At 35.8% G+C, this 23,662-nt stretch overlaps 2 protein-coding genes across 4 annotated transcripts in view; one reads left to right on the forward strand and one right to left on the reverse strand.

The window, feature by feature from the left end:
* Positions 1-6,023, reverse strand: part of LOC136845929 (uncharacterized) — a 151,177-nt gene extending 145,154 nt beyond the window's left edge. Inside the window, exon 1 of the mRNA XM_067116423.1 lies at positions 5,957-6,023. The gene's annotated coding sequence lies outside the window, so the exon portion shown is untranslated. The remainder of the gene's footprint in view (positions 1-5,956) is intronic.
* Positions 6,024-11,921: 5,898 nt separating this feature from the next.
* Positions 11,922-23,662, forward strand: part of Dab (DAB adaptor protein) — a 231,716-nt gene continuing 219,975 nt past the window's right edge. The window contains exon 1 of one of the 3 annotated variants that reach the window (XM_067116424.1): positions 11,922-12,156. The gene's annotated coding sequence lies outside the window, so the exon portion shown is untranslated. Of the gene's footprint in view, positions 12,157-23,606 lie in introns of those variants that run through there. The other 2 variants (XM_067116428.1, XM_067116426.1) reach the window with 2 other exon arrangements.

Here is a 23,662-nt window from a genome sequence, read left to right on the forward strand (position 1 = left end):
TGAGTGTCCGAGAATTTGACGACAGTTGAAGGAAAATTTTGTGTAACGTTATGTGTTTATTATTATTATTATTATTATTATTATTATTATTATTATTATTATTATTATTATTATTATTATTATTATTATATGACGTAGTAGTAGTAGCCAATAGGTTTGTCTTGTGACATCTGCTCTAGTACAATATCAAAAAGTCAAAGAAATGTTCGTTTCGGGAAGCAAATGCCCATGAGCTAATGGTTGGAAATCCGGCAGATATCAGTGAGGTTTTCGACCAGGCCAATCCTGACTGATTAACATTCGTTTGCCCGTAAGACAAAAACGAACCTCATTATAAAAGAATGCCATCTGACTTAAAATAGATCTTCCACTTAAAGAATTGGTTTGTCATACCCATTTAAAGAACTGGTTTGTCATATTTTGTGGAAAATATTCACAGAAATGGAGTGACGTATATTGTAATATATAAAAAAATGTATTGGTGTAAATAAATAAACTGACTTGTGGATCAAGTTTAAGTTACACGCTTATTATATTACATTTGTTGCTTACTTTGAGTAATCATTACTAAAATAAGCTTTAAAAAACATGAACATTTTACCCTCAGAAATTGAAATATAAAGAAAGATATTTAGTAATGCTTCTCGTTATCTCTACCCTCGTTGCAACTCGCATAACGTTTGTTATGTTCATTCCAGTATATGTTTACAAACAGAGCAATAAGTTCGCATGGTTTATTGCGTATTTGATAACATTTTGCGAAATAAACTCTGGTCCGCGTTGGTCTGAATGGTGTAATAACCCTTTTAGTAGTAAGCGGATACCGGTTGTAGCTATTTGATATACTACAGTACTACCAAGGTCATATGTTATTGTGTTTAATATTTCCCTTTAAGTTTTGAGGTTTCGTGTGTTATTCATTGTCAAAAAAATGTTGAGAGAGTAAGTAAACTTGGTATTAATAACTAATACTAATAATAATAATATACTTTGGGTATAGGCCCTCTTTCAAACATGTTTTGTTAAATATGATGGCAGCCTTGGTTGCATTAATCTTGTAGATTATTCGTTCAACTCTTCTAATTATCCTTTTTTCTTCTTCAGTTACAGAACTGAGTAAAATGCCAAAGTTCATTGTAGAGGTTTTATTAATGAAAATATCAAAAGTCGAAGGTAATGAAAATTCCGAGGGCGGGATCCAAAAACGAGTTACTGAAGAAGAAAAAAGGGTAATTAGAAGAGTTGAACGAATAATGATAATAATAATAATAATAATAATAATAACAGCAATGAAAATGAAACCCATTTCTTATTCTGTATTTCCTTTTTTTCTGATTAAACGTTAACTGGACGGAGGCCATTCTGACTGAATATGCAGTTATTACCCAGACCAAACTTATACTTACGTGTGTAACACAACACACATGAGTCATAACTGTTGGCCTTTCGGTTCCCAGCAAACAGTTTGGGGTGAGGTTGCTAACCCCTCGTCCTTGTCCACCTGGAAAGTGACCCACAACAGTCAACTAACTGATGTATATAATTAATTGCTTAGGTCAAGATAATCAGAATTAAAGGAACGTGCCTAAGTCATTCATCTCGGTTTGAATTCGAACCCGGCTCCTTCACAAACACGCGCATATAGCATATGCGGATTTTTTCTCTGGAGTCACCCATTTAAAGGGGGACTGGCTACACATACACACACACATATATATATACACACACACACACACACACACATATATATATATATATATATATATATATATATATATATATATATATATATATATCTATAAAAACATATATATTATATATATATAACATATATATATATATATATATACACACATATATATATATATATATATGTATATATGTGTGTGTGTGTGTGTTTAAACCGTTTGTGAAACGCAAGATTTATATGCAGACCTAAAACGCAAATAATGAAGAAAAAAATGGTACATATAAATAGTCGTCCTTGCCCCGGTTTATTCCCATTTTGTCTTTGGTGTTCGAAAACATGTTTTCGAACACAAGATAAATTCACAAAGCACTACGAGGCCGCTTATCTTAAAGGAGATATCCTTTTATATAGCCCCTCGCTGCTAGTACTAAAGGCGAGGATATCAAGTGGAAACGTTTATGTGGAAGGATACTGTGTGTTGTGTATGTTCGGGTTTTTATTGATATTTTTTTTTCTTTTAAGTGTGTTGTTCTTCTTTCCAATGTTTGTACATTTATTCTGCAGAGGCTTGTTAAACTAGTTGATAGCATTGTTCTGCGCGAATGTTAGCATCATGGTACTGATAATAATAGTGATATCATTTTATTTTATTATTATTAGTATTAGCAGTAATAGTTGCGATTGATGTAGTATTCCGTAAGAGACGCTCTCTAAGTGCTGTAGTATATATATATATATATATATATATATATATATATATATATATATATATATATATATATAATATATATATATATGTATATATATATATATATATATATATTATACGTATATATATTATATATATAATATAATATATAATATACAGTATACATATATATATATAGCTATATATATATATATATATATATATATATATATATATATATATATATATATATGTGTGTGTGTGTGTGTGTGTGTGTGTGTGTGTGTTGGTGCTGTTCTCCATTTAATTAATTCCTAACCCATCTCTTTTTAATGTTTTTTCTAATGTCCTGCACATGCTCCAATGCTTTCCATTATTTCACCTAACCCCCCCCCCCCCCACCATTACTGTTTATTTCCAAAGGTTCATCGTGTTCGACACCAATGTCCCTTGTTGTTGTAACACCAAATTAAAGAAAAAATAGAGACGTTAATCAGCCTTTTCCTCGGCAATAACAACCATCCGACGCAATGGCAAATGAGAGGCTTCGTCTCTGTTGCTTAATGGGAAATCGGAGACGAAATCTCCCAGACCGAAAAATACTCAGTGTTTCCCGAATAAAAAAAAAAGGGGTAAGAGAGTCTTATCGAAATGAAAGCAAAACAAACGAAGAAAGAATGACTTCAAGTGATAACTCAGCTGATTAAGAAATGAAAAATACCATCACGTTTGATGATTTCCATATAACTGGGAGTGAATTTTATTTTTTTCGTACCTGATGAAATAATGCATATGATCCTGTACGCACCCACAGAAAGAAAATGTTAAAATCTCAACGTTTTCACGGAGGCATGAATGCCAGACTGGAAAAATAATCTATCAGAGAGAGAGAGAGAGAGAATGTGATGTAACAATCTTCTAATAGCCAGGATAAATCTTGATGAGGTGAGACCTAACTTTGGTAAAGTTTAATTCTTAAAACTAAGGTTTTTTTTTTTTTTTTTTTTACACCGAACGCTGATTCAAAGTATTTTACGAAGAATATTTAAAATTTAAAAACAGAGTCGAGAAAATCGAAAACTACTTGGTAGTAGTTCCATAAAAAATAAAACTCCTTGCAAAATCCAGGGTAGCTGTGGGCGTTGAAACGAGAGAGAGAGAGAGAGAGAGAGAGAGAGAGAGAGAGAGAGAGAGAGAGAGAGAGAGAGAGAGATCCAGTAGGTTCCCTGCACCGGCTGCAAATATCTAAGAGATATTTTTTCCTCTGAAAAGTTATGGTTGAGGAGAAAGAAAAACAGGAAGATATTAAATTCATTCGGCCATCGGTAGGGGAGCAGAAGTAGTAAACACATTTCCGTTTGTGTCGAAGCTGTTTCCTTATTTTTGTTGTTTCTCGGAGAAATTCAAGAGGAGAGTAAACACACCAGCCGATGAATGGAGCAATATAATGTTGTGGTGAAGTCAACACTATTTTTTTTTCCTCCGTAGGGGGTAGTGCCGTCAGTGGACCTCAGGTGGTGCACTGTAGGCATTACTTAAGGTTCTTTGCAGCCCTTCGGCCCCTGGCTGCCACCTCTTTCATTCCTTTTATTGTACTTCCGTTCATATCTCTTTCTTCCATCTGACTTTCCACCCTCTTCCAACAATTGTGTCATTGTGCGACTGCGAGGTTTTCCTCCTGTCACATCTTTCAAACCTTACTGTCAATTTCACTTTCAGCGCTGAATGTCCTCATAGGTCCCAGCACTTGGCCTTTGACCTAAATTCTGTATATTTCAAGACTATTTTTTCCAACTACTTTTAATGCCAACATTTCTGTTGTACATTTGAAAGACGTTATTCTACGTAAACCTTTAATTCAGCTAACAGAAAATGTATTATTCTTAGTAAACCCTTAATTCGGCAAACAGCAGATTCATCCGAATATGAAGAAGAGGTTTGTGTAGATGTGAATTATTCCCGCATATCTGTGAAGGCTAAATGTAATTACGCAAAGCGTCATGTGGTACGACTCCCAGAGTTCTTATCTTCAAGGTTCCCACAATACATGAGTTTCTTGGAGGCGAGTTCGATTACAAAAAAAAAAAAAAGATAAAATAATAGCTTGTTTTTAACGGTTGAACTTTTCTGGACTGGTTCTATTCATATGTATTTTTCAAATGCCAGTTTTTTAATGTGAACAATTCAGTGACCTTCCCTTTTGAATTTCGTAATATAAACCTCGCTTTGTTTATCCGAAATTGATCACTCATAGTAATTTTAAACTGAGGTAGACGTTTGAATGTAAAGAATAATTTCGAAAAAGACACCATAAAAGCTCGTGCGTGTTTTTAAAATAAATAATGGGTGATCAAATAAGTTTCCACTTCGTTTGGTATGAAGAATAGTGAAGGATCGGCCTCAAGTTTTTAAATACGAATCATAATATTTCTTATACAATTTCTATGTTCAGTCATAACGTTGCTTGTTGACATACATATTAAAAACAGTATTCTAGTAACTGTAACCACAATGACCACTCTCAATTTCTCCATGTTTTAACATTATAGACACGTGTCTAATTGAAAGCCTTTATTTCCTAAAGCAATATTCATGAAGAAAATCTCCTTCCCAGTATTCAAGATTATCAATTTTCTTTTTCCAGTTATCGTTCTGACTTCAGTTCCTGTTCCCAGTCTCTTTCCTAGTAAGATAAAGCGCATTGATTCATATACCCAGTGAATCACATACTTATGAATGAGTCACGTTTGAAGAATAAGCAGAAACGGGGCCGTAGTATTTCCAACGAAATTCATTCAAACACTGCAGGCACTCGATAGTAGCGCTTTATTCCACACGAAGTCTGATTCTTTGATGAATTTCGTCAAACACGCGGTCTAAAGTAACTCGCCTTTCCTCGTAGAGACAAATCCGTTAAAAGCACTGGTTCCTGAAAATTACAAGCGAGGCCAAATTAGGATACAGAACTCTGGGAAGGAGGAGGTAAAGAGGTAAACACAAAAACAGCAGACAGAGGAGATACACTGCGTGGTTCTTCTTCTTCTTCTTCTTCTCTGCGGCACTTGAGGTTTATTTGATTGCCCCGTTTTTGTTTTTGTTGTTGTTGTTGTCCTTGCTGGTGTTATTGCGCGGATTCTGCAGCAGCAGCTGTTGTTGTCATGAGTTTTATGACCGTGCGTTGTTTTCAGAAGGCGTTTGCATGAGGTTTTCCCTCCTCGCTTCCAGTCGACAATTATTGACCGGTTTCTCTATTTATTTCGAAGCAGTGCTAATTCACGTGTTTATTTGATGTTTCTTTCAAATAATAATATTCCCTTGCTTGTGCTAAGTTAAGTTTCTTCAGTAGCCATTAGCCTACATGCTGTTCACAAACTGATGCGCATCAAGCGCTGTTCTTGTTTTTGCAACACTTTTAAGATCGTAAATTTCCCATTATCTTGTACCCGTACCTGTATCCCTTTTGTCATATTGCTCTTATACATAAATATCCATATTCATTCATATAACGTTTATGAGAATGCGCAAAAGACGACCGATAACAGAAGCTGTACGAAAGAGCAAACAAGTTCCCTACATACCTTCCCCGCTGTAGTCCAGATGACAAATAGTCTTATCTGAGAATAGAACCACATGATCCCAGGCGGCTTTGTAATCGGCTGAATTTATCTAGTTATCAAAATAAGCACTGGGATGAGAGAGAGAGAGAGAGAGAGAGAGAGAGAGAGAGAGAGAGAGAGAGAGAGAGAGAGAATCAGGCTGCAGTATATAATAGAAACACATGATCCCGGGAAGCTTTACAGTCGGCTGAATTTATCTAAAGTTATCAAAATAAACACTAGGAGAGAGAGAGAGAGGCAGGCTATAGTATATTTATGGAAACGAGCGATGGTAATGGCACTTTGAACGTTAGGTTATGGCATTCTGTGCACACAGCGAATTAACCCTGGTGTAAGCGCATTCATCGTATATCACTGTTCTGCTATGACAGTTTTATTCAACGTTTTAATAAATGTGCCTGAAGAGTTAATTACAACGTTTCCTTGGTTAAAACGACCTTCATCATAAACCATTTCCACTGAGATAATCATAATTTCCTCATGCTTTGCCTCCATTCTCATTTGATGCCTTTTCATGTTTTATTAAATTATATTTTCCTTTCGTTTTTTATATTTTCTTCAGTGAGGCTAGTAAAGGTTTCACATCACGGCATTTTAATTGTTTACTTTGTCACAAGATTCTAGTTTCTTCGATGTGAGTTTTTAAAATTGTTTGTCTTTATTCTTACCCACAATAATGTCTTGTTTTCTTTGCTTTGATAAGTGTCTTGTTGCTTCAGAGAGCTGTACCTAAACCTGTATAGCTCAGGGCTGTTGTTATTGTTCTTAGTGCCCTCAGGAACAGCGCCTTGTTATTTCTAATCCAAATACATAGTGTTTATTGTTCGCTGCTTGGTTTTGATTTGATAAACCACACCAAAACCATCTTTGAAGCAACATCACTTCTCTTGCAGTAGAGAGAATGAAGTATGACGTCTATTCCAGTTCGTGGAAAGGAACCACTGAAAATGATTTAATGAACTGGAAGTTCATTCTGAAATCCTGTGCCAAAACATCCCGTCCAGCTGGTTTGATGCGTCATCATTCATATGATCACCTAGTCATTTCTCTATTCATTTGTCATTGTTATAGTCATGAATGAAGCGAGTTTATACATATAAGTAAACGGAATATTTTCTCATCTGTTCAGTTTCTTATACATTCATAATGTTTTTACTTTATTTAGTTTACAGTTCAACAAATAAATGATATGCTCCATGTGGAACAGCTTCCCATTTATTGCTCTTTGCATTACTGAGTTATTTGTATGATGATGTTCCTCAAGACATTTGCATATGATGTTTCTTTGAATTATACAAAGACAAGTCTTTATTTCTGCTTTAATTCTCTCTCTCTCTCTCTCTCTCTCTCTCTCTCTCTCTCTCTCTCTCTCTCTCTCTCTCTCTCTCTCTCTCTCCTTTTTACGAATTATGAGATAGGCAGCATCATACGTAAAATTCCTCTTCGATGCCTATAGCGTTCTCTTATAACCACCACGTTCTCTCTCTCTCTCTCTCTCTCTCTCTCTCTCTCTTTCTCGATGTCCTGCTTGTGTGTTTTGTGTTATCTTGAACGTTACTCCTTACCACAACACCTGCTTCCTCCCATACAGCAGCCGACGTAGACATAACCTCATACAGTAAGCGGTGGGCGATGTTGTGTTGTCAATTTTTATAATTTCCAGTTTTTTAGATTTACTTCATTTCTTATTAATAAAAAAAATTGCCTTTATGTGAAGTAACTTTTACACACACACACACACACACACACAGAGAGAGAGAGAGAGAGAGAGAGAGAGAGAGAGAGAGAGAGAACTTGGTGATTAAAATAAATCAAAAGAGGCTTCGAAAAAGAAATTTGCGGGTAACCTACTAATGATGATGCCACTCCCATAATTTGTATGAGAGAGAGAGAGAGAGGAGGGGGCGGTTGTTATCAAAAAGATTTCATTTTACATATCTGGGACGAGACGCGAGTCTCCTGAGGATGTCATTTTATGCAATCCAGGCCGTTTCTATGGCAACCCTCTGCACTCCCTGATTCTCAGATACCTGTATGACGTAAATTGGCCTCTCTCTCTCTCTCTCTCTCTCTCTCTCTCTGTGTAAGGAAAATGTTGCCGGTTTATTTAGTATATCGTGAAGATTTATATCGCGTAATTTTCCCCGTATATCCTTAACAAGAATTACTTTGAAAATAACATTCCTTTTAAAATGTTTTTAGATTAGAAATTTTTTTTCCTGAGATGTACATTTTATACTCAGTATAGGCGGAATTTCACACACACATATATACATACATACATACATACATACATACACACACACACACACACATATATATATATATTTGTACAAACACACGCATACACACGTGTGTGTATAAGGTATATTTATATATATAACAGTATATATATGTGTGTGTGTGCGTGTGTATGAATGTAATTCATACACAATCAACGTGTGTGTTTTCCCTAGTGTAAAAAGCACTGAACGCATATGAACATGAGAATATACTATAAAAAAAATTCCAAGAAAACGTGTAGTAAAAGCAATCAAACTACCAGTTATAAATGATGCAATTGCGTCACAAGTTTTTTTTATTAAGTGTGCGAACAGTTTCCGTCGAACGGAAAAAGACTCATTCTTTTTGTCTTACCGTCACGCTGAATAACGTCCCTGAGACTCGTTAGATACGCCAGCGTAGTTCGCTCTCATTGTAGCCTTCTGCTTCATATGTGTTTCACTGTGACTCTCTCTCTCTCTCTCTCTCTCTCTCTCTCTCTCTCTCTCTCTCTCTCTCTCTCCGTACAGGAAGAATACTTGGATAGTAATTTTTTTATATATTGCAGAAATTCAAATTGTCGTGATTTAGACTTGCTTAGACAAACCTTGACATATCATTATAGGCAGCATTTATATATATATATATATATATATATATATATATATATATATATATATATATATATATATATATATATATATATATATTATATATATATATTTATATATATTACTGTATAAAATATATATATGTATATTATATATGTAATATATATGTTTTTGTAAATGTTTATGTATATATATATGTATGTATATATGTTTTTGTATGTTTTCTATATATATGTATGTATATATATATATATATATATATATATATATATATATATATATATATATATATATATATATATATATATATATATATATATATATATATATATATATATATATATATATATATTGTATTAACAACTTAAATTACCTCGTGATATTTATCGTCGGGTATGATTTACTTTCTTTTACATAAGTCACCAGAAACAGGCTTATGATTCCTTTTGCTTCCTCCTCGAGGGTTGATTATATTAGCATAAAGTTTTTATTTACCAGCTTGTTTGTTTCCTTGTCATACAGACGAGCGGAGTTTTGGTCTACTGTGTTTTCCTTGTTCGCCAGTTCATCAGTGCTTCTCCGTCACCCTCATTTGACTTGGGGGACTTTTTGGTCAGGCGAAACTAGACTGTTTCGGCTCCACTGAGAGGAGATTCAGCCCCCATCCTTACCTTGTTGCACTCTGTGACCTCTGCAGTTCCTGCAGTTGACTCTGCCTTTTGGGGTCGAGGCCCGAGTATTTTGGAGCACGACCCTGTCTTGTGCTACGCTATATCGGTGGTGGGGCCTGTCTTACGCCCTTTTTGCGAGCAGTGCTGTGGGTTCGCCTTTTGCCCACCTGTGAGTGCTTTTGCTGGATTCTCCTGGAGACGTCAGGAGGCCTTTTGAACCTGGAGAAGGGTGAGAATAATTCATTTGACTCTCCGCCCTTCATTATAATTATCGTCACCATGAAGTGGTTACTCGTCTTTTGGAAAGATCCTTGTCTTATCACTCCAGTGTGAATTAATATAAGGACAGCGTTACTTAGCTGCTTGTAACTTCCAGTTTTACTTATATATGTATTTGATATCCAACGGTGAAGTTTCTATTGTAAAGTCATTATATCGACTGTGGTGCGAGTGTTTATTTTTTCGTTATCGGTATATAAGTGTTGACTTCTTCCTACCACTTGTTCTTTCCCTAGTACTATTTTATGCGAGTTGGCTAAGCGAATGAATGTAGTGAGTGAGTTTTTGTAGGTGCATGTTATTTTTCTAGTTCCTAAGTCAGTTTTCTGGAACATCCTTTTTTTTCATATTATTATTTTTGTGAGAATAAATCAATTGTTAAAGTTGTTCTTGGTTTTGTTCTCCCTCTCTTGAGTGAATCTTCTTGCCAGAGCTCTGCGTTTTGTCTTAAATCTTTGTTCATTGCTGGCAGCTGATTTAGAGAGATAGATCCTGTTGAATCTAAATAACGGCTTCGGGATACAGTCCTGATGTTATATATATATATATATATATATATATATATATATATATATATATATATATATATATATATATATATATATATATATATATATATAATACATAAATAAAAATATAATATAAAATATATATATACATATACAATATATATAAGATATACATATGTATATACTTTATATACGTATGTACGTCTAGCAATACTCCCATGCAAACAAACAAACTTAACTGCTCATCAGTCTGCTTCAGATTCTGAACGAGAACCGTCCTTGTGACATATTGTTTTCTAAACACAACTAGACACGTCTTGCATTGTGAGCACCAAAAAAGCGCGAGACTATTCTGTCTCGCATGTTGAAAATTATAGATGACTGACAGACATACAGACATTTCACTCTCTCAAAGTTGACGTTTCGGAAAAGAGCGAACGTTTAACAGAATGACAAAGTGGTGCGGTTTTTGCACGCAGAGTAAAATCGTTAAGTAATTAATAGTCTTTTGGGAGATTTATTCTTTAATCTGTAATTTAGATCTGCCAAGGGGTTTGTGTTGTAAAACGGCTATTCATTCATATAATCCCAATAGCGGAATATCAATAGAGGGCACTATTAGCATTTTTATTTTCATCAGTCTATAATTTAACAAATTCTTTCAACCACCTGTTTCCTGAGAGTTGCTGAAATTCGTAAAAAAAACTTTGATGTATCGTTTTAAGGACTTGTCCATCTTAGGTACGCTTTTTATAGGTAATTTTTCCCAAAATTTTCTCACCAAAGTGTTGTAGATATTTTCAGGAATAAAATCTGGCGACGAACACGTGTAACCAGTACCAGCTGGTGATAGTCGACTCTAGCTATGCCCGGCGAGAGTTGGCTGGGCATTTCAGGGTATATCTGGAGGAGGCAAGAACAGGTACAAGATGATATGATTAAATCAGGGTTAATGAAGATGATGGCCAAGTAGGATTCTTTCTGCCTTACCCGTTTCTTAAACAGGCAATGCTGCTGAAAGTTTATCCTTTGGTAAAACTCGAAAGTTCGATAAAGTAGGTCTTTGTCAGCTGGGGTTGACCCCTAGCGTCATGTGTTTTAACTGAAGAATGCATATATGACAAGGTAGCGCGCGCGCGCACATGCACTCACTAACATGGTGCATGTGTATGTGCGCTCGAGTATGAGATAGAGAGATGGGAATGAAACTTTAATTATCGTCCAACGCTTGACCTTTGAATTTAAATATTCCTGTTACTATGTTTCTCTGGAGTTTCAGATCTATAGAAAAAATAATTTTACTTCCTGATGTTTTGTGTTACGGAACATCAAACGCAACGTAATTACTATGTAATTGCTACAAAAAGTTTAAAATCATCAATGTAACTTTGTTGTTTTTAGGGGAACGGAAGCTTATAATCAGTCGTAAATTCAAGCTTACGCTGTTAGAATTCACTTGCCACAGTTCTGAATTTGTGTGAAAAAGTAAAAATGTAATATTTTTGAGGCTGAGAAACATACGCGAAGTTTAAATTCTCTAAAACTAGAAGAAGCTGCACAATATCTAGTGTACTTGTCAAAACATCCATGACTCGTACCGTAGATACCAATCTCCGTAAGCGGTGCCATCTATTGAGCAGCCCGGGAGTGACGAGAGTTTGTTTTGGTTGTGGCTGGTCGGAGGGATATATCATGTTGGTGAAGGAGAAGAAGAAATATTTATCGATCTAAAAAAGAGGGAGGTTTCGTATATGAAAGTGACTCGAACGACTAACGACTGCTGCTGCTGTGCCTCCGCTAACGTTTATTATCGCCGAGAGAATTCTATGGTGAGTAAGGAAAACGTTTTCGGAATTGTGCTTTTTGAAAGAGGGGGCATCGCATCGGCAGGTGGTTTTTCTTTCTCGAAAGTTTATTAAGTGTTGTCTCTCCTGCCGCAGGTAATCCTCTGGGGGTTTGTCTTGGGTCGCTTTTGCACTCGTTGAATGCGAGTGTTATCGATTTCTCTCTAGTAGGATTTCTGGCGTCAAACATAACGTGATTGTGTCGTTTCAAAGTTTTTAACCTAACCTGTGCGTGATTGCTGCTGCTACCTTCGTGGACAAGTGTCAGCTGGTCAGATGACAGGCAAAGTACTGGAGGCAGCGCTTCTTTAATGTCCCAGTTGTTATTTACTTTTAACATTTCAGCGTTGATAATCATTCTTGAACATTGTTAAACTGTCAGGTTAGACTGTTCGAGAGGGTATTGTGCTCAGGTATGGCTAGGTAGCAAATATAGTAGAATTGGGAATTATTGTTGGCATAATTTGGCTGGCAGTAGATAGCCTCTGTACTGGTTTCATAGGTATTTAGCCCAGTAATACTTCCTAGAGGCTAGCAACGGTATGCTTACGTGTGTGTTACTAGCCTATAGCTCATACTGGTATGATAATGATCTTATGAAGCATATAGGCTAGGAGCCTATTATAGGTTAGGCTAAGTTAACCTGGTGTAAGCAATTTGCCATGACCACTTCGAAAAATATCAGGTAGCCCAACCTGTGTTTATTGTTGTTTGGTTAGCCTTATATAGGCGAGTTTAATGGAAGTGATTGTTCACTTATTGAGAGTGGGTTACGAGCCTAACTAGGCTTAATCTCATATGCCTGCCTCTGCGAATTATATGTAAAGTTGAATGTTTTACTCTTATGTACAGAGGTTATAGGCATAAGTATTTACAGTAAAGTGTGTTTAATATACAGTATTAAAAAATGTAGTAAAGTTATATACTGTATATCGAGAAAATAATTTGGTTTTTATTTGGATTTTATAATGGTGCACAGTAATTTTTAAAAATCTGGTGTAAACACTGCAAAGAGCCACATTAAATTTTGGTTAGGATCATAATATCTATTGATGTTGATTGTATTTGTATATTCTGGTACAGCAGAGTATATTTCTCAAATGCATGTTTGCTGTGCAAAGACCAATTACCTTTGAAAAAGATGTTAGTTTACCTGTAATTAAATTTGTTAAAATGGTGTTCTCACTGATTTATGACATATGACCCATAAAAGTGATGTTTATTACGAAAGACAGTGAGAGAAATGGGGATATGTTTGTGTCCAATTTTTTTTTATTACAGTTAAAACAAATAATTCAGAATTATATACGTAAGAATACTTTTCTAGTTTACTAATGGAATGTGGTATGTACAGTAGCCTATATTTTGTGAATTTTGGGACTTTGTTGTGTTCAGTAAGTAAGGCAGAAATTATTCAGAATTCTGGAAAATTTGTATAAAAATGAACATAATGGACATTGGTATTGTTTTTTAGATATATGTTTTAATTGTTGTTGCTGGTTTGACTCATAAGTACGCCTTATTGTTATGAATTATAAAGTAGAATACTGGTTAAATTGGCAAGAGAAAAAAGAATTGTATACCCGGTTGCTGCAGCTTGATATTAAGATGCTTTTAGATGGGGAATGCTTGTTGGTCTCCACATTTTAGGAACAGTTGCCTGTACTTTTGGGTGCTCAAGCAAACTTTAGACACACTCTTAGACAGTGTTGTCTTGAAGATGAAGCGAAAAGCGCTGAAGCATTATTATTTAAACTATTGAATGGCAATAACGTTACTTTTTGTCTGGATTTGTGTTCCCTTAGTGCAGATTTTAATGTGCTTCAAAAAAAGTAACCAGTGTAATAGGTAATAGGTATGTTATTAAATTGTGGCAGCAGACATTTTTATGATTCTTTGAACCTTCCTGAAGTTGGTTGGAATAAGGAATGAACCCGACCCAAAGTGAGGAGGGTACTACTGGGTCATTGCAGCTGAAGTCCAGTCATCTACAAAAAAAAAAAAATAAATAAATAAATAAAGCCAAATTTTGCAAATTTTGTAAGCTTTTGTCATAATCTCTTAACCCTTTTTGTCACAAGGTCTTTGCAATTCCTTTTTGTCCTATAGGCTATTCATTTCATAATGGGAGGCTATAGATACATTCGGGAAAATTTTCGATTTATTAATATAAATACTGTACACAATGTGTATAAGTACTGTACAGAAAATGTACAATATGGCTATAAACGTATCACTGCAGTTGTTTTGAACAAAAGTCAGAGATGTAAATGATTATTAGGCAGTTTCTTGTCATGTTTATGTGGGGGAGTGAATGTGATCTTAAGGTTATGAGAGTGGTTGTCTGACACTTATTGTTGATTAGCTGACACCTCTGTTACTTAAATGAAGGTCACTGGTCCTATGCTGTATTCTGTAGGTCTGGATTGTTGGGGCATATCATTGGGGATTCTTGGTTAGTGGTGTCACTATCTTGAGATGTGGTTGTTTTAGAAGGTTTGCTGATGTTCATAGGCAAGATGAATGGCTCCTGTGTTATGTCGATGGAATGATTTTCTTATAAAATGTGCAGATTTTTTATTCAGTATCATGACAGGTTAATTCTAAAAAAGAGTTGGCACTTCTTATATCAAGTGCACACTGCATCCTTGACAGATGCCCTATCATTTTTCGTAGCATTTTTCAGAATAACTCGCAAAACTTTAGTTTATCAGCTAGGTTTATAATTTCTACAGTTTTTAGATACTTTTCACGCTGAAAAGTATTTGAAAAATTTGAAAGCTATTGATTTCTTACACAGATTAAAAAGAATAAGATGAGTAAATATTAAAACTGGAAATAGATGCGCTTGGTAAAATATTATGAGCTGTAGATTTTAAATGTTAAATACAATTTAGATATTGAATTATATACTGTAATTGAATATAGAGATTGGGTAGTAAACTGATATATTTAGGGAGGTCAGTTATAGAAAATTCATATTTATTCATGTATAGGACATGAATAAATATACTTTAATTGCATCTTCTCTTTATTATGGATTTTTCAGATAAACATCCACCAAACTTGAATTAAAAAAGAAAACTTTACCTGTTTTGTATATGTTGTACTATTTAATATCATAAACATAATGGTCATATGTTGGTTCACCTTGTATAGCACGTGTGAAGTTGTTTGCATACCTTGTGTAGTTGGCTCACACTACTGGATGGCCCATACCTCACACTCTGCTTGAGGTCATTTGGTTTTCAGTTTCCTTTGGTTAACTTGTTTGGTTTGCTTGCCTTACTGACTTAATTGTTTCAGATGATTTTTCTGCACCAAGTAAACCGTATCGCAACTCAGAATTTTAGTTCATAAAAGGTGGCTTTGATTGTTACCACAGAAGAGGGGAGTTTCAGTCCTTATGATTAAGTAATAATAACAATAACACACTTCAGAATGTGCCGTATGCTGGTGTACAGCACATTTGAACTGAGGTTTACTAATCATTTAATTTTTTTTTTTATTTTGTACAACATAAGTTAAGAAATCGTGAAATATTCTTTGTTATGTGCCTTAATGTTCGAACATTGTCGTACAATTAGGCAAATAGCTATATATAAGCTTTAGAGTCCCATATTTGGAAGTTTCATAAGCCTATATTGCAAGAAGCCAGTTTTGCATTTTTATGTGGAAAGGAATAAAGTCTGTGCTAGTTTGCAGTGTAACACCATGGCATTTTAACTTGATTTGAGAATGCTTACACTGCAAGAAGGGCACTCTTCAATAAATAAGTCCTTTATGTATTGAATTCCAATAACTTTATGGCATTACTTCTCATTTGTACGAGGTAATGGCATGTTTCTGAAAGGATTCATACAAGATCATCGGTGATCATTCTGTTGATTTCAGACTTAAATGGCTGCAAGTGCTTGTTACCAACTAAAATTATCAGTAAGTAATTTAACTCAATTGGATTTTGATGCTCTGAGTTAGCTGGTGACGTTTATTTATACATGCCAAACTTTTTAGCATGTCAGTCCTTGAGACCCTTGCTCCTAGTTATCAAGTTGCATTGCTGCATGACATATATGGTTTTATTGGCCCACTTTATCTTAGGAAAGTAAATGATGATAGACTTTTTTAATTCCTATATGAAAGATCATTCCCCTAATATTATTTCAACATTGGATGTGTGCCATTACAAGGGAGTTTCTGGAGGTGAATTCCTTCCCTTTCTTGTCTTCTAAGAAGTCATGGCTTGGAAATATCCCAGTTTCCTTTGTATGGTCACGGAAGATATTTTCATGATTATATTTAAGCTGGAAAATAGAAAAGCATTATCCCTGTGACTTGAGCATCTGAAGCATAAACACTTCTCCAGGTTCAATCAAAGCATGTTGTCAGAAGGAGTCAGTACCAGGGAGAAATTCAGAAGTGGACATGGGCAAAGTAAAGTGAACATCTGTAATTGAAGCTAGACACTGGGTATATTAATATTCTCTGTGGCCAAGTGATAAAAAAGGTATGTTAACAGAACACTTCTGGTCATTTGGGAACAATGGTATCAGTGGACTGGAAACCAATACAGGAATTCACAATGGCTTTGAATTTTGCGATGTCACTGTATGAAGTCCTAACTTCTGCTTCAACAAAGGACTAGTAAATGAAGATTGCCCTTTTTGCTGGTGTTTATTCTGCTGAGGAGGGTAAGGGAGCTTCATAGTCTCTTGTAAAGCCGCTTGTGCTGAGATGTAAGGGGCAAAGCTACTCGAAACTGAAACTTTGTAATATTAGTCAACACTTGATTCTTGCAAGGCTCATATTTACATCAAGTTATGAAAGCAGTCTAGAAAAATGTCTAAGATTCTCCACTTTCTATTGTGATAAAATTCATGGTTGCCTGTACTCATTGTCTTTGTGTGTGAATTTATTTTGTGTATTGATTTTAGATAACCATGATATGCCTTTGTTAAATCGTTTGTATTATAAAAAATAACATACTAGTTGAACTTTCTTTGGTTGTTATAAGCCCGCATATATATTTAATAAGGAAAAATAAACTCAGTTGCTCACTGTTTTGTGTGGCAACCGAGTGGCCTTTGCCTTTATAAATTTTAATTTGCTTTTAGTAAAAAGTAACTTGCTTTTAATGTTGTCAGTTTTTATTCGATTAATGGAATTGTGTTCTCTGCCGTGACCTATACGTTAGGCCTATGTAGGTATTGGCAATAGGTTAATTTAATATTTAGGCTAATTTAAGCCTGTTGTTACTTTAATATTGTCTACCTGAGTCACATGCTTCCTTGACCTTATTGATTGTATCTGTAAGGTTTCAAATGCACCACGAAGGTGCTCCATAATGCGAAGAGCAGGTGACAGGATTGTTAGGTATTTTAATACGGTTTGCAGTGCATTGAATGGGTTTTTTTCTCCTTCGGGAAATGCAATTACATTTTATAAAGAGCACTGAAGAAGATAATCATATCTTTTAGCAAACTAACTCGCCCTCACACACGCACGCAGTTTGTATTGAGTTGATATTTTACTTTTGTGAATGAAATTAGTGTCTTCAGATGCAGTTCATAATACAAGTAGGCGTAATTGAGTTTTTTCTAACTTTATTTTTACATATAAGGAACAACCCCTTATATTACATTATTCATGTTGCCCTCGTTGAACAATATAGAAACTGGGTATATTGGATTAACATATGCGCACACATTCTTGAATTGAGTAAGGACACAGTTTATATATTATCATTATTGTATTATATGTAATTGCATGATACTATTTGACAATATTTCATTATTTGTAATATGTTAGCCACAAAATTTACTATTATTTTAATTGGGGAACTCATGTAACACTACGTTGGTTTGTGTTGAATTGATTTTGAAGCTTACGGTGTCTTAAAACAACTTGCTTTAGATCCAGATGCGGTTAAAAACGAGCATTTTCTTTAGGAAAAAAAGAAAGAAAATTTATATGTTAAAATTTCAGTGCCAGGATAACCCATTTAAAGATGACATAATGGCCAAGAAATTTGGCGTCGCAAAAATTTGGTACTGGTCAACTTGTCGACTGCCTGTTAGTTGTACTGTAGGTAATTTGATTTATTAATATCAACGCCTATGGTATTCGAAGCATAGGTATGTATATTTCTGTGTTTACCAAGTCTTATAGGCCTGCATAGTAGGGTAAATCATATCGACTTTTAAATGCCTGTTATCTGATTTTTAGAAAGAAAATGGAAAGAGAATTAATGAAATTAAACTCGACACCGTATACAGGAAATTTCAGAGCTTAAAGAAAAACAATTAGAAGCTGAGATGTCGAGGTACGATAATTAGTATCAGCTAACTCACGTCATAACGAATGCCCCATGATTTATTACACTCGCTCGGTGACGATTTACATTCATAACGGTTATTTGTGAAAATGAATTGCAGTATTCCTGTTATTCTTTGAAGTGGGTTGCGCGTAGCCCTGCGGTCCCTCTTCCTTGAGGCATAATTATCTAGCGAGGTCACGAATAATTGCCATAATTAACAGCCATAATTAAGTTTATTATTTGGAAATTATGCCATATTTTTGAGACTTTACATCTCTGCTATGCCGCTGATTATTACGGTAGGGCGGTATGTTGATTAGGTCATATGATAATGGATGTTTATTAAGTCCAAATAAAGAGAGCAGTGTAATTGTTTGATAGGGACAGGGGAGTAGGGTATGGAATCGGGGTGGGTGGGAGAGTGGCAGGTGAGGGAGCTGTATATATGTATATATAGAATTTCGCACATACGATGAATAGTGAATGCCTATGTCAGATTAGCATCAGCACTGCAAAAACAGTACAAAAACTTGAAACATTGTACTAGACATAAGATTAAACTCATCAGGTTTTGTTAGGCTAACCACCTCAAAAGTTTGTGACTTATAACTGTACTTGAAACTTTCGGCTAACCCGACAGCGAAGCCAGCTGTATAAGGAAGGTGCATAAGATGATGATTAGTGGCCGGAATGCGAAATTAAGATGGCCGGGAGGATCTGGTGGTAAGCGGTGTTCACAAAAGATAGAGGGAAGTTTAGATTGGTATTTTTCTTGTTTTCTTACCGTTGTTTTACTGCCGTTAAAGCTAATTTACGTATATGTTTGTCTTGATTTGTCTTTATGTATTTGTTATTTATTTTTAGGTCTAAGTTCGTTGTCTCATAGGGTTGTTTCAAAAGGTAGATTGGACATTTTTCGGTAAACAGCAATGTAGTATAAAATGGATTATGTCGGTCGTGAGTGTTATTCATGTTGAAATTGCTGAGAGAGAGAGAGAGAGAATCGTATCGTATCTGTTTATTGGTCAGGTTATGCATCCCCTTTTTATTCAGGTAGTCCGTCATCGGCGTCTCACATAAGTGCCTTAGAACGAGTGATCTGTTAACGCTCATCCTCTTCTTCATAAACAGGATCTTCTCCTCTCAAGGTGTTTGTTGCACTTACTACGGTGCCAGCGTCAATGAAGGGAAGTTATGCCTGCGTAATAATTAAGCCCTTTTACTCGTAACTCACTAACGCATACTCCGCTAATATCCTCTACATCGCCACAAACCACTTGAAGCACTTTCCGGTGGTGCGTTAGGCTGGCTGGCTCTCTCTCTCTCTCTCTCTCTCTCTCTCTCTCTCTCTCTCTCTCTCTCTCACATCATTTAGAGGACTACAATTTGTCTTGGTGGCCATGAGAAACTCCTAAATGTCTTTATTAAGGAGTAAACCTTGTAATCTAAGAGAGTCATAGATTCGACCATGCAAATAATGATAATTAATATGAAACAATATGAAAGGTTCAAGTTTCAGAATGGGGGGGGAGTGGAGAGTGAAAGGAGTGAAGGAATAAAGGAGTCAGACTAATTTTAGATTCAGAGATACAACGTTATTAATGAAATATTGATGTACAGTGCTCGCAGGGAAAGTGTCCTGGCCAGTCCAAGGTCTAGAAAGTCATCTGTGTGGACCTTCAGACATTCTTAAGAGTTTTTGTGATTAGTTATTAAAATTGCAATGACGTAAACCGGCGAGAGAGAGGAAGCTTGGTAGAAATTCATCAGTGGTATGTATTGGTCTAGAGTGACTAGGCTTAGTGCTGATAATCAGTGTTTCTATTTCTGTATCTAGAACGGATATAAGGAATGCCTTCAGAGAAAGGAGAAAGGTAATCTTTTGCACGTCCAGCATTGAGCTGCGACAGCTGCGTAGAATATAGATTCAGAGCTTCATTAATGCAGTAAGTTTGTCATATGATGATATCGATACATAGTAATGGAAACTTCTACTGCTTGCCTTGATATGGGGTTGAAGTAGATGTACGATATTGTGAATTGCAGAAGGGCGATGATTAGGTTAAGGAAAACAAATATAAACAGTAGGTAGGCCTGTAAGTTTTGGGCTCATTTGATTTTATTATCAGTCGTCAGCGCTAATCAGAACAAGTGATTAGAATCCTTTTAATATCTTAGAATGAAACAAAACAAAGAATGGTCTCTCAGCACTGGGGTTATGAGATATAAATCTATTACAGCCATATAATTTTTTATACTTTTAAATTTTTAACCTAATGCAAATAGGTTAAAAGCTGGAATTACACAGTTTTCGCTCTCCATTCAACATGTTGTCAGTCTTGTCCTGTCCATAACATCTCACTTGTGATAAGGAGTATCCTTCACTCCTCTTGATTTATTGATAAGACGTTGTTGTTCTCGAGGAGGTGTGTTTACTCTCTCTCTCTCTTCTCTCTCTCTCTCTCTCTCTCTCTCTCTCTCTCTCTCTCTCTCTCTCTGTGTGTGTGTGTGTGTTTTGGCACACTTATGTTTCTCTGTTTGTATGTGTAATGTTTCCCTTGGGGAATTCCGGTTTTACGACACTCGGTTGTTTGAATTTTTCATTGTTCTCATTGTATTGTTGTAACAAGGTTTACAGGCATGTGCTCGAGTATGTCTAAATATATATGCGTATGTGAAGACTTGTAGGTGCTGTAGGACTAACGAAACCTGGTGCTTGCTTGTCTCATCTGCTTTCAAGTACACGAACTTTTCTTGATATCTTTCAAAGGACCACTGACAAATCAGCTCGTTTGATAACACTCACACCACCTTCTAGAGTGGTACCTGTGGTATGAAAGAGGCAATGCACAAGTTGGCGTAAGGGGCATACAGAGAACCCCTTTTTGCTCTTCCCATAAGGGATTTGATTCACGTACCGGTGACCAGAGCAAGGACACGGAGGTGGTTAGTACGTTGATCTGATGTAACCGTCAACAAATAAGTATCGTATATGTTTATCGTACATCGTGCATGTTCAGTAGTGAACATCGGAAACTGCGCTCCTGTGTTGGATATAATGCACAATAAGTATTTATGCATGTTTGCTTTACGTCCCCCTTCTGTCTATAGAACTTGTTGATGCTTGGAATTATAACATGCATATGACTACAATTATTACGTAAAAATCAGATATGACAGAGAATACAAAGTTGAGTCTATCGGAAAGGGTACCATTTTATTGCTCCTGATTTAGCAAATAGTTAAAAGTAAATAGATTTTAGGGGGAAGTTGATATCTGCAGCGCAATTTCAACTTGTCTTTTTGTTTTATAGACATTTAGGTATTTATTTATTTGACAGCAATTTTTTCCCAAATTTCAACTCGCGAAATAGATAAGAGAATCTCTTTACACTTACTGTCACATTAGGCCTACTTCTTAGTACTAGCCTGTGCCTGAACGTTTGAAAAACCTGTAATGCTTAAATGTTGCTTGCAGGCATTGCACGTACTACTTGAAATTTCAGTTCTCTCTTGACGCCGGAATGTTACTCCTTTGGGATTCTCTCTCTTTCTCTCATTGTTTTTGGCCGCACCCTTTAGGGCTAAGAGAGAGAGAGAGAGAGAGAGAGAGAGAGAGAGAGAGAGAGAGAGAGAGAGAGAGAAAGAGAGAGAGAGAGAAACACAGTTTCTCCGTTAGAATGTATACCATCAAATAGATGAACACTGTAGGTCTTCGACCAGGTAATCCATACTCCAATAAGGTGAAACCATTCTTAAGATATATATTCATAAGATAGGCCTATTCTCTCTCAGACGTTAAGATAGTTCTACGAGATGTCAAGAAATTCCTTAGGACCTTCATATGCATACTTTTCAGTCTTGTCAAGTAGCCTACGTAAGGTTTCAGAATTGGCAAGTAGCCTAAGTAGGCTGAAGTGTATGACCAGTCACCCCAAAAGTTATCTTTGCTTTTGGGTTGCATGCAGTGCTTTCATTAGATGTGAGGAAACCTCCCACTTTCAGTATCTTTTGTGTTTGTTGCCTTGACTAAGGGTATCTGGTCTTATGGACTGTCAAACCTTGGACATCATTGTCTGAATTTGCTCTCTTGCTGTTCCTTCGGTCAGCGAAGTTAAGCAATATTTTCTCATTGCTTGAACGTGTGTGAGATAATGTGTGAACCTTGTAACCTCATCCCAAATCAGTTGCTGAAAACAGTATGAGTAGAACCTAATAGAACCACTCACCAAGGGGAAAATATATATTGTTGTTCATGAAGCCACCATTGTCTAACAACACGCCCAGCTAGAATATAAAAAAAATTGTTTAAAGATCAAAAATATTTTTTCTCGTTCAGAGACCGACAAAATGAAGTCTGTGGCGATATATTTTCTACTTAAAGAACGACTGCCCTTATCTGCTGATGAATAAAAGGCCTTATGTGGGGTTAAACCGCAGAGCCGGAAAGTGACAAAGAACCATTTTCAGTCTCCGTAACTGTAATGTGACGCCCGGCAGCGTTAGGCTATCCTCTCAAAACCGCACACATTTTTATGTCTGTCTGCATGTATCCTTTTCATTATAAGTGTGTTTGTTTTTCCTCTGTATTTGTTCTCTTGTATGGTAATTAGCTCTGTACGTATGTGAGAGAATGAGGCTAGTTTTTATCAATAAAAATTTATTCTAGGTACAACGAAAATGGTTTAGAACTATAAAAGTAAAAATTAAATCCTCTAGGTCGCTAAACAGTTCAACTCCCCCCTTTCCCGTGAAAGGTCCCATTTCTTCAGATTTAATCAGTAGCAGTGAGTCAAATCTTGACTTTTAAATCTGACCAATCCACGCCCATGTGAATCTAATCTTAAAATACAAAATGATTGATCGATTTATTGTTAATTATTTCCCACGAAAGGAAGCCCCCTTGAACATCGTCATATTATATGTAACGACACAGAGCTTACGTATTTGTTTTGGACGTATTTGTTATGACTTACCGCATGCGACGCTGTGTATGTGAAGGGGACTAGATATTACGTCTGCAGTGTACACTGCTCTGAGCTAGACATCTCGCCATCTCTAGGCGCAAAGAGGCATGATTGTATTTTTAATGCTTGTTTACCTTCCTACCTACGGCTTTCATACTCTCTTAGTCTGTGTAGGATGGTTTGTGAGGTATAACTGAAGTTGCAGTGA

This window comes from Macrobrachium rosenbergii, chromosome 14 (genome assembly GCF_040412425.1).
Source record: "Macrobrachium rosenbergii isolate ZJJX-2024 chromosome 14, ASM4041242v1, whole genome shotgun sequence".
Classification (NCBI taxonomy): Eukaryota; Metazoa; Arthropoda; class Malacostraca; order Decapoda; family Palaemonidae; genus Macrobrachium; species Macrobrachium rosenbergii.